A 12,647-nucleotide genomic window follows, 5' to 3' on the forward strand; every position below is an offset into this window, starting at 1 on the left:
TAAGGTTAGGATATTCCCAACAAATGGTTGGGAATAAAGAAATAATTCTACATGTGAGCTTAGCTTCTTTTGCCTTGAAAATCCCAATCACATCATACCTTTCACTGACCTCATGACTGTGTCGGACCCACCTGTGACGCCTGTGCTTTCATTTATACACGGAGAGTTCTATCTGCCCTGGATAAATTAATCAGTTAATAAATTAAAGCATAGGTTGGAGTCAGGCATTCACCTTCCCCCCAGTACAGACAGGCATATGCAATGAATGCGGGATTATTTATATTAAAGTAAAGCAGCAAGAGTGGTGGAAAAACATTGAAAAGTATCCAGTACTGAGGACACTTTTCAGACTAGCTGAGAAATCAGGAAAATGGGGTTTAGATACCACTCCCTCTTCCTTAGTCACTTGGTGAAGTGTGCTGACATCCCCTCCTTCATTAAGCATTCCTTCCCTAAAGTCTACGGTTCTTATTTTTAAAAACAGCTACAAAAAAGTAGCATCCTTTAGGGGTATAAGCAGAGTTTTATTTTCACTTAAATTATTATTTTTCAATTCATCAAGGTGAAAAAAGCCTACTCTTGGTTGACCCCAACCCAAGTTCTAAACTCTACAAACTGAACAACCAGCAAAAGAGCACAGTTCTAGTGTTAACTCTAAATCCTGGCTACATCCCTGATCAAGTAATTATCTTCCTGCCTAATTTTCCTCTCTAGCTCTAATAGGATACATTATTTTTTACTCCCTTGCTAAGCTCCTGCATGGAGTTGTGGCTTTTTCCCGCACAGTGACACTCGGTAGCAGTAGATCTAGTTTTCCAAATAACCTGTGATGAGCTGCATGTGCTGGGAGATCCAGTCACCTCCAGGCTGCCCTGCTTTTGCTGAAAGCCACCACTGGTGTTCTGGCATCAACGGGAAACATACGTTGACCAAGAGTATTTTAGTATGTCAGGGAGGGGATGTGTAACCATTGCTACTGGGTTTTAGGAGGACTGTTTGAATCTCTAGTCATTTTGGCACCAGACTAGACTTTCAAAAAAGCAACTTTCAGCCTTCCTGACAACCTTTACTGGTTATAAATTACTTGGGACAAGATCTTCATATGGATTTGTACAGTACTTAGCATGACGGGGCATAATCCTGTTCAGCACCGCTGCACAACGTTCATACCTATGCACAACAATCAAACAGAAATATGAAATAATACAATAATATGATGTACCTGAAGAATACTAAATACTCTCTCCAAGACAATAACCATCTTCAACTCCCAGTTATACCTAAAGCAGATGAGGACATCCAGAACTTTGCCTTTTTGGGCTGTCAGCTACAAAGTTTAAATAATATTTGGCTGCAAGAACTGACTGCCTGGATGGCAGCACAATAGTCAAATTAGAACCATACTCCCTGCCACCCAAATTAAATGAAAGTTTCTGAAGTTGAATTCCCACACATTCTTCTCATCAAGAAGAACAGAAGGCTGGTGGTTTCCATGAAGGACTGGATCACTGTATGTATGGGATGACAACAGCCAATGGACACACAATTCATTTTTACCAGCCAAAACAAGTCCTTTACCTTAGTCAGAGTGTACAATAAATACAACCAAAAAATCTTTTTTGGCACCACTATTCTTCAGTGCTGATACTAAAACCAAATTCAGGCAAGACCCTAAATCTCCTGAATACACAATTTAATATCTCAAGTTGTGGACCTCCATGTTGGTCCTGAGTAGGTCCTTTGTCTGCTAACAAAAGATCACTGAAAAGTAAGTATCATCTGAGCCCCAAGAATTCTGATGGATATAGTCCTAGTTCTTCTTACTGTTTCTTTCGATATTATGACAGCATTTTTAAACTAACTCATAATGTTAAATTAAACCAAGCATAATATTGCATGAAGTCTAATTTAACAAACTTTGACTCATATGATGGATCCTATCGGCTTTGAAAGATCACTTTGACAAGAACCATTCAGAAGACAAGATACAGTCCTACAAAAACTCACATATATTCTAGACAGTATGTATATTACTGTTTTGCTTAAATAAATCATAGTCAAACGTCCTAATACAATAATAATTAAAATTTCTTTAAGGATAAAACAGCTTTTATGGTCCTACAGTATCTTGTCCAAGAGGTTATCAGTTAACCCAAAATAACAATTCTGTAAATTTTACTGCTTTATCACTTCATAATTTTTTAACTTGTTCATAAATGTTTGTAGTTTATGTTACTGATCAAAGAATGGGCAATTGCTACAAAACAACAAATCAGAGATATGCGATACTGAAAGAAAACTGCTTATTGGATTTCTTGGAAAATGGTTTTCTCTCTCAAACAATCTAAAGTTTTACCACACAAGAAATTAGTTAAATTTTCTTCTGTAGCATGAGTCTCTGCTTAATATAATGTACTGATTTATATAAGAATCAAAAAAAGGCAAACCCTTTCCTTAGAGTTATTATTTAGATGGAATCATTAGAGAATAATACACACTTTATAGTCCCCACACTTTACAGACACATTTTTATGTAATGTAGATTTTTCAAGCTTTATAAGTAGACAGCTATGCTAGAACAGAACATCTGTTGGGTCAATGCTTACACATCTGATGAAATAAAAAATAAAGTTATATAGAAGATGCACTCTTAATACAATCCAAGTTATATTTAAATGAAACATAGCTTCAGCGTAGCTTACAGAGAAAAGGTTTTCCAGGGATGCTGTCAACAGGAAATGAAGCCATATGTACAAGGTACAGAGTAATGTGTGCTATATATCAGGAGAAATTAAATTCTTATCAATAAAAAATTGTTTCCTAAAGCATTGCTCTTAAAATGTAAGCTATGCATATGAAAGACTAAATGTCATCTTTAAAAGCAAGAAAGGAAATTCTACAATTAATTTATCGTCTACTTTGATAAAATTATGTCAATATCAATTCTACCTTAGCTACTTCTCAGGGTCCATATCTGAGATGTGGATGCCACTTGTAAGACTAACTAGTACCTCAAAGCAGAAGGATTCCCTTCTTCTTCTTCTGATTTATTCCTGGGTCTTTGCCATGCTCTTATTTTTTGCAAGCCCATTTTAGAATCACTGAAACTCCACATAGGCAAGTGTGGAGTAATCGCTGAGGGGTACTTTGGAAATTTACCCTCTAAGAACAGCCTTGAAACCAGGTGGAACGTAGCACTCATGTACAACGGGTCTGTGCCATGGAGACTCCCTGGACGGCCTTGGATGTTGGCAACATCAGGGGCGCCTGGTGTGCTGACTCTGGGAGAGATTACATGGAGGGTGGAGCGGAGTGGAGACCTCACGGCCACGCTCTGTGAACCGGGGAGTTTAGGGATGCACAGGATGTACATTGATAAGCTGCGCTTACAATGTCCTGGGCCAAAGACCTGTCAACTTTGATGAGGTGTTGTACTTAGAGTGAACTTTGCTAATTATAATATCATTATAATACTAAAACGCACACCCCTCTCAAAAGCTACCACCCCCTCAAGGTGCGACCCCTCCTCAATGAGTGTGCGCACTGAATTTTTCCTAGTCTGTACCTTTAAATGCGAAGCGAGAGAATTCTGCACCAATCCTGATAAAGGTATGTATGACTGGAGTCACTCAAGCTCCACCTGCGAAGTAAAACACTATAAAATAATGTTTTAAGAGCTGGATGTTAGGGAAGATACCATCGTTGTGTACCACTCTAACTTCTGGGATCAGTCGACGGGCTGAGCCTCTCTTCCCCCGCATTGGGATGCCGTTGGGTAAGATTCGAACCCTTGGTCATACCAAGTGCCTCCCCGGGAAACTTAGAAATCTCTATATAGAGTCACTTTACATCTTTTAACGCGTTTATAGCCAAGTAGTGTCCCTCGTAGTTTTAGCATTTGCACGTGCTTTATAGGTAGTGAATTTATCACCGGCAATCCAAAGAACCTGTATATCTGTTGCTTCAATAAATCGCACTATTGATTGACTCAGCCGTGTGTGGTCCCTGAACGCGACCGTACCTCTGAGTGCGGCCATGTTAGTTCAGGAGGTGTCCGGCTGAGCAGGTAGTGTGATGTTAGCAGTGCATCCGGACTCGTGATAGTCCAACAAAAGCTGTTGGGCGCGACCGGACTACTAACGCTGACTTTGGGCATCACTCAGAACCTAAGCTCAGCCGCCCCCAGTCCCTCTGATATCTGAGGATCGACTGGAAAGCACGGGGGTTTAGTTTCTGCCAAATTGCTCTGTCTCTTAACGCAACAGCAAGGAGACACAGAAAAAATGGAGCTTCATTTTTTTCAGTAGAAGTGTAACAGGTGGGCACTCTGCTTTTCATTACATGAATGTGTTTAGGTGACTGGAAATCTTTTGGAAGTCATGTACACAAAAACTGAGTTACACGTTTACATAGTGCAGGTGCACGGCGCTTGTGAGGACACCCGTACAGCTGCCAAGTAGGTAAAGAAAAGCACATAAATGCTGCGAAATCAAAATGTCATTATTTTCAGTGCACTTTACACTGGTCTGAACAACTCCACAGCTGCAGCACTACAGAGGAACAAGCTCCATGGTGTACTTCGAAATACCAGTACATTAGTTTGACCCTGTAGACCCAACACTCAACTATTTACTTAAGCAAAATATAAACACCCCTGGGAGTTGCACTTGCTTCAAGGTAGCAGGATTGGACTTCAACTTACATGCCATTTGAGTTCATCTAACTATACTTACCGCAGCATGTAACTTATAGTACCGGTAGAGTTGAAGCACTGCAGCTCTTCTAATGTGGAGATAGAGTTTTGTTGATTAAAAAGTCTTTGATACGTACTGTGCCTTCATATGGGACAGAGGATGACACAGACATGACCGCAGATGACAGTTCACACAACATGATGTCTATGGGAACAACTATAGGATACAGGAAACCATTTTCCTAAATATCAGGCTGAAATTTAATAAATAATAAATTAATAACCAGGCTGATCATAGAATCATAGACTCATAGAGTAGTTTGGGTTGGAAGGGACCTTCAAAGGCCATCTAGTCCAACCCCTTGCAATGAGCAGGGACATCTTCAACTAGAGCAGGTTGCTCAGAGCCCCGTCCAACCTGACCTGGAATGGTTCCAGGGATGGGGCATCTACCACCTCTCTGGGCAACCTGGGCCAGTGGTTCACCACCCTCACTGTCAAAAATTTCTTCCTTAGAGCTAGTCGAAATCTACCTTCTTTTAGGTTAAAACCATCACCTCTTGTCCTATCGCAACAGGGACAGAGGAATCTTGTCCGTGTTGAATGATGATGACTCAAAACAAAGAAACAGATAACAGAAACACCACATAATCCAGGCAGATGCTGTTATGTACCTATTTGCAAGCCCTTGGAGCTCCTTCTGGCCACAATAAAGCCATATAGGCTGAACTCCATAAGGACCCGTATACAGCACTGGTCAGGACCAGTCATCGGTTTTGCAGACGAATTGCCATGCTTTGAACACCCGCAAGGCTGCTGAGAGCTGCTGCTGCCTTCCACAAGGGTATGATCCTGCCACCCAACTCCTGCTATGAAGCAAAGCAACTCAGAAGGTGGAGAGAAAAAAAGGAAGTATGATTCCAAACTCAACAAGAACTGGAAACTTCTGCCTTGCACATGCAAGAACTCACAGTTGGCTGGTTAACAGTGCCCTGCACCAGCACAAGGTAGTATCAGGCAGCTACTGCCTCTTAGGGAACACCAAACCCACAACAGTCTGTTGGTAAGTTTAGGATCATATTTGCATTTCTTTCCTCCCATTTGCATCAGCATTTGTGAATGAAAAGTCTTTTGGGGTGCAACAGTATGGAAAAAAGTTGACTTAAATGAAAAATATCACTGTTTCATCAGTGAGACATGTTAGCTGAGATCTAAATCTAACCGAGCTGATAAGACGAAGGGGGGTTTTATTAATTTTTTTTTTCTAATTGTATCATCTGCTCTATTTCCTAAGAGGGATTTTGATTATTCTCTGACTTGCTAAGTCTGTGGCACAGGTGACTTTTTAAAGAAAAACATGCCAACACATTTCAGGAGACACCTTCCAGCTTCTGGGGAACCAGAATTAGGAAAATGTAGGGCACTGAAGCTGGAAAAGTCATGAATTATGGGGGAGGAAAAACACAGCAGCCAAAACAGAAGTGAGAAATGCAATCAGAGCACCAGGAAAGAGAGCAAGGAAGTTTTGCCAGTGAACGTTGATAACTTTAGAAGAAAAGAATCTCAAAAACTACTTTTACTTTTGGAGAGTTCACACCTTCATTTAGATGACCACTGACAAAAAAGCCAGACGTCTGAGCAAACACTGTTCCCTGCCTCAGTTATTTTAAGATCTCTTGATTTGATCCTCTGCTCTGGAAAGCTCAAAAAATTAAAATTAGTTGTTATAGATCAACGGGACAGGATGCATTATTTTATAAGAAATTTCCAGGCAACCTGCCTGGGGACTGATCCAAGCCAAAGCCTTCAGTAACTCATTTACCTTTCTTAATCTTCACACACAACACCAAAAATAAATAAATAAATCCTGTTAGAATGCAATGCTCTGTACAATCACCTGGGCTTTGAAACTCCTATATGAGACTGTATTTTAGAATCTGAAGTTTTTGGAGGTGTAAGCCAGTTAAATTGTAGAAAGAAACACAGAAGACAGTATACTGAGATGGCTGAGACCAACACAAGCTGTAGGCTCCAATGCTTCAAAAGGCTTGAGAACTATTAGACAAATGACAATCATAAAATACATACATATAAATGTGAGATGCAAATTAATCTAGCAAAATTGCACAGAGGGAAAGCAGACAGGGAATATGTGCACCTGGACAACCAGAAACCTCTCAGCACCTCAGGTCCTTCATGCCCACAACAGGACCTTATAAACTATCAAGAAAAGGCAACATATGGTTTAGGCAACCTTGAGGAAACATAAGGCATGACGTATGTGACAAATACTATCACCCAGTGCGATGAGCGCTCACAACAAACAAGCAAAAGGGTTAAAAATAACAGCTCCTGGGAGTACGCATGACACGTAAACCCATCTTCTGTCCTGCTGGGGAAAATAAGTAGACAGAAAAAGGGAGATTTAATCATTTAAGGGATTACCAAGAAGGCTTATTTCCAGGGTTTCAGCTTTTAGGAACCAGATCAGCATACAGAAGATTGACACATGGTCTGTGAAGATTAATCTTGGGCCAGCGGAGAGACTGTTTCAAGGAATGATATTTAAAGTTAAGGTTGCACTCTGAGCTGCCCTCGCTCTCCGCTGACTGTAAAAAGGAGTGCAGCATCCCTCAACTAACCGTAGCCTTGGTGAATTCTCTGCACAGACTGCTTTCCTGCAAAACACAAATTTAGGAACAGTTTAGTTGTAAATCAATGTTATTCTAGACCTTGATGCTGTTAGCAGACAAGAAACAGGCCAGATATTCTGTGTGAAGAGCTGCCACGCAAGTAGCCCAGCAAATTTCACAGAACAAAGCAGTGTTAGATGCTCGGGTATATTGAGGGGAAAACAGGGATCCAAGCACCAAGGGAAACTGGACTAGAGTAAGGAGGACTGGCAGCAGAAGTTGCGCAGCAGTCTCCCGTTACAGCATATTGATTTGTGCAGATGATGCAATGAACAGGGTTAAATGCTCTGCAAGTCAGATTGCTTTGAAGGGCATGAGTTATGCTATGATGTGTCAGCTGAATTCTCCGAGAAACAGAAATTACAGACACCTGGACCCTGGAGGAGCTCTGTTAGGTTTTCAGTTTACCTCCCTGCTGGGCAGAAGGACCCAGACTTACATCGTTCCATAGATGCCTTTCTAACTTCACTGGTACCTCCTACCAAGTCCACAAGCTCCCTCACCATCTAATTTCAGTGCTTAAAGGTTCTAGTGTTTTTTTCTACAATGTAATTTCCATTTTTTTGTTATAAATCAGGACAGCTACTTCTTGTCCTCCAGATGTTGATGTGGAAAGCAAACCACCATCATTCCCTTTACAGCCTCTTGGATATTGTGTGACTCATCACATCCTTCCCTTGCTCAGTCTCCTTTTTCCCAGCCTACAGTTCCAGTCCCTGCAACTTTTGTACATGGGTTACATTTCCAAAACCTCTTACTCTCTTTTCTGGAATTAAATTTATCTCTAAACTCCAGCTGAAGAACCCAGTAATGCCACAGAACACAGGCTGGTGGATGAAGCTGAACAGAAGTAGCGTCAGCTTTATGAAACACGACACACATGCACATGTGACCAGGGAAGCAACGGTAATGAAAGAGTGCTTGGGTTCTTTTTTTGCTTGTTTGTTAAGAATCAGACTTTTTTCCTAATTTACTATATGGAAAAACGGCTCCTTAAGAAAAATTTCAGTTGTCAATGATGATTAGCTGCAATGTAAGGTTGTCATCTCAGTATCTTCAAGCTTGATTTTACAACATGCAACCATACATCTGTTCTGTTAAACTGCTACCTTTACATATTTTTTAGTTTTAAATATATTACGTTAAACATGACTAGCGGTACTTACCCAAGGAATAGGATAACTATATGAAGATCAGTTAGTGACTGGCTCAGTATAAAATCACAAACTTTTCTCCAGCATTTCTGCTTACCAGAAAGCATCTTGAAAACCAAGCTGCATTCCTGCTTTAGTGCCCCAGACGGGAATACCTGACCCCTGCAGCCCCACAGATATCCCTCCTCTACTCACCCCTTCCTATAAACTACAATTAAATCCTGAAAAAATACTTAGTATTTAGTGTATAACGTGTTCATCTTATGCGTTGTGCTTTACCACAATAAAGAAGAGTCTGCTTATTTCTTCATTATCAGTGGCTCCCTCTGGGACCTGGATTCTTCCTACCACATCCCTTCTTTTCAGGGACCGCAGAAGGGCTTTAGCAACTGCTGAGATCAGCGCTCACCCCACCAGGGCATTCCTGTTTTACAGTGAGCTCTTTTTTCCCCAGCCACGTGGAAGATAACGTGGGGCCTGCTCGTTAGTGATCCCTGCTCAAATTTCTTCACCTGGCTACGCAGATTGTTCGTGTCTCAGACGCTAAAGTCAGCAGATTCTGGGGCCTTGAGACTCCTTCTAAAACTACAGAAACCCTGCAAAGACAAGCAGCTTCACCTGAACTTCTTGTTTCTCCCTTTCAAGTCTCACGATGTTAAAATCTAGGTGTGCAGATGCTAATATTAAATCAACAATGCAAATATAAAGACAGAATGAAAAATTAAGCCACAAACCCCCCAAAATGATGTAGCACCAAATGAAAACCTCTTACTTTTGCAGCAGAATAAATGTAAATTCTAAATTGACATCTTAACGGTGTAAAATTATTAAAGGGTCCTGCTTTGAAGAGCTTACAATCTAATTGCATGGAATACACAAAACTAGTGGAACTTGATGTATAGTCACAAGAGTAAAAGCCAGGAGTTACACTCTTACTACAGCTGCCATGTACTTTGTTTGACTGATTTAACAGAACATTCAACATCAAAATTATCCTAAATGTGAAAATTGGAATGAGACAGAAAGCTAACAAAAATACGTCTGTTCTGGAGTAACTAACTTCCAAACTCATACAAAAAAAACGTGGAATTAAGAAAATTCAGATCTAACTCAGTAACACCGACATCTTTCTAGAGATGAAAAAAAATAACATGGAATGAGGTTAAACAGCCTTTATTTATTACCAAAATATGTATTATGGTCTTACATTTTCTCACATTCACTTTGGAACCTTTCATTTAAGAACCTTTATATTAGACTAGAGTCTCTGAGTTGATAAACAAGAACCATGCCTCCAGGCAACAACAGAAAACAAATTCTACGTTTTGGACATCAAACAATTGAATCTGTAGATCGGCAAAGTTTGGTTGGGGGTTTGTTTGTGGTGTTTTGGGAAGGGGAGGGTTGTTAAAAGTACAGCTCAGCAGGCATTCATCTGCAAGGCAGCATTATTGTAATGCACAACAGCTCGGACTGAACTTGAAGGGGACTTAAATTATTACACTAGAGCATAATGCAATATATGCCATAGAGCCAGGGAGAGAAGAACACTGTAAAACCTAAAATACTGGTTTCTGTGTGTAAAACCATAAATCGTCCAGGTTCCGTCCTTCCAGGAAACTCTACATGATTCAATTCCACGTTAAATGTGTTTTGAAGGAAGCACTGACCTCTTCATCCCAAAAATCTGAGACAGACTTAAGGACATTTGCACTAACTTGTCCTGGTGAAGAAAGTTTAATGCCACCAAAAGCTCCTCCGGACAACAGCCATTAAAAGGCAAATAGCTTCTTCACATATTTCCCATGTTGGTTACTAATGTCATCACCCATCAGGTCAAGGTAGCTTTGCTGCCTATTTCTGGGATGAATATGGCAAGAGAAAACATGGTCTTTATTTTTATACAGATGCTGTTTGGCACTGTTTTACTCTACGGTAAATGTAAGAAGATACCATAGTGAAACAGACCTTAAATACTTGTAAGAAGCAACCTGGTATGACCTGACTAAAATAAGCAAAACTGAGTAAGGCAGATTTTTCTCATTTTGCTGAAGCAGGGACTGCAAAATCATCTTTTATCACATTTGTCCACTAGTTACAAATTCAGCTTTTTCTCCATGGTCACCCTCTTGACATCTAACTTGGCCATCTGGAACAAATTCAGAAGGAAAGAAGAGAGGATGAGAAGGAAAAAAATATGCCTATAGTGCAAGACACTATTACTTCTACTGAGCACAATATGCATTTAGCAGGAATAGAGGAGAGGAAGCACAGCTGCCTCTTGTGTCTGTATCAACACTATGGTTGCCTCCAATTCCAGTAACTAACAGTACAATAATTTATAACACTTTTTTACCCACAAAAAATAATGAATAGTGTTAATTTATAGCCCTCATAGAACACACAACGTCAGCTCTCATAAATATCACAGATAAGGACAGGGTTTTTTCACTAAAATTTATATGAGAGACTAAGACATTGTCTAACTGAGGCAAGAACCCTATGTTCCCTCTACGGTCTACAGGGAGAGAGAAGATGACAATTGTCAAGAAGTCAATTTAGATCTTAGGTGGGTTAAAATGCCCTTGGAAGGTGGATCTCTCTCTGCAGACCGAAGCAGCCCTCCAGGACAACAAGCTGGGCACCCTGCGTAGGTGAGGCCACTAAAATGGGATGGATCTGCATGAAACATCTGACAAACACCAGAACAATGGTAGGACTGGAAACGGAATATAAATTCCACTATTCCCAACCCAGAGTCCACTCAGCTTTGCAGCCTGCATTTATATAACAAAGACTTGTTCTGTATTATGCCTGCTCCTATAGTCCTTTTGTGTGCAAAATATCTCACTGTTTCTCACAGAGGAAACAATGTCTGGCTGGAAAAAGATTACTGCCATAAAAGCAGCTACATCTATTTAAAGATTTAAAGCTTTATGGTAAAAGTTGGTAAAGTTTAGATAGCAATTTTCTGACACTTGTTTAACTCTTGGAAAACTAAAATTGTTCTTTCCAGAGCCTGTAAACATAATCTACACCTTTGCACTGTTCCCAGTCAGCTCACTGTAAAAGGTGAGAGGTAGCTGAACCAAACTTGGAGTGAAACTGTGGTCTTTTAGCCATGTACTTATTTGAGAATTATTTATTCAGCATTATTCAGACATATTCAGCAACAGAAAGGACAAAAAAGCCTGTAATATCAATGACTTCTTAGAAGTAAAAGGGAAACAAAAATCTCCAATATGTGCTGGATTTCCTGCTGTAAGCTGTAAGGAGCCTACAACTACATTCACTAAGATTTTTGAGCACAAAAACTTATGAACCTAAATTTAAATTTTGTTATCTAAAAAGAAGTTGCCAGTTTAAAGAGATTTAGGGCATGAAGAACTCCATTGTATTAATGGGAGCGGGCTTTGTCTGGTCCTTTATGAACTTTGCTTTAAAAGTTCCTGCTGAGTTGTTTTCAGACCCCTTCCTTTCGACAGACCAGCCACATAAAGTGAGCATTACCACTACAAAACCTAGCATTTCATAAAGCATATCTGTCAGATTCTTCTAAATGGCACAGAAGTAGTCCACATGGAATCAGACTGAGACTTTGATGGGCTTAATAAAACATGTCCTTGAAAGCATTTCTTTATATAAGAGGTATGACGAAAAAAGTTATTCCATGACAAACAGAATCAGCATGCCTTTATGAACTGGCTACAAGGTGGAGCGAGTCAAGATGATATTAATAGCAGCCCACAGGTTTCATCTGGCTAAAGATACAATTCCTCTCACTCTCAGAGATGGAAAGTGAGATCAGGGCAGTATAAAACCCAACATTCAAGTACCTCTTACTGCCTACACATAGCTGGATGTATAAAGATGATGACAAGGTTAGTCTAGAAGCACATGTGCAGCCAGGCACCTAGATGTTGGGGTTCCTGTGTGAATCATAAGCAGGGTTCCAAAACTGGAATCTGGTCTCCATCACAGAGAAGCATGGATCTAATTAGTTCTTTCCGTCATTGTGAAAGACATGAATGAATTACAGTAACATTTTATGCTCTTAACTATTCTGTAGATGCATCCAAAATATATGCAATTACAGATATAAATATA

Source organism: Phaethon aethereus (assembly GCF_964289735.1).
Source record: "Phaethon aethereus genome assembly, chromosome: 1".
Taxonomy (NCBI): Eukaryota; Metazoa; Chordata; class Aves; order Phaethontiformes; family Phaethontidae; genus Phaethon; species Phaethon aethereus.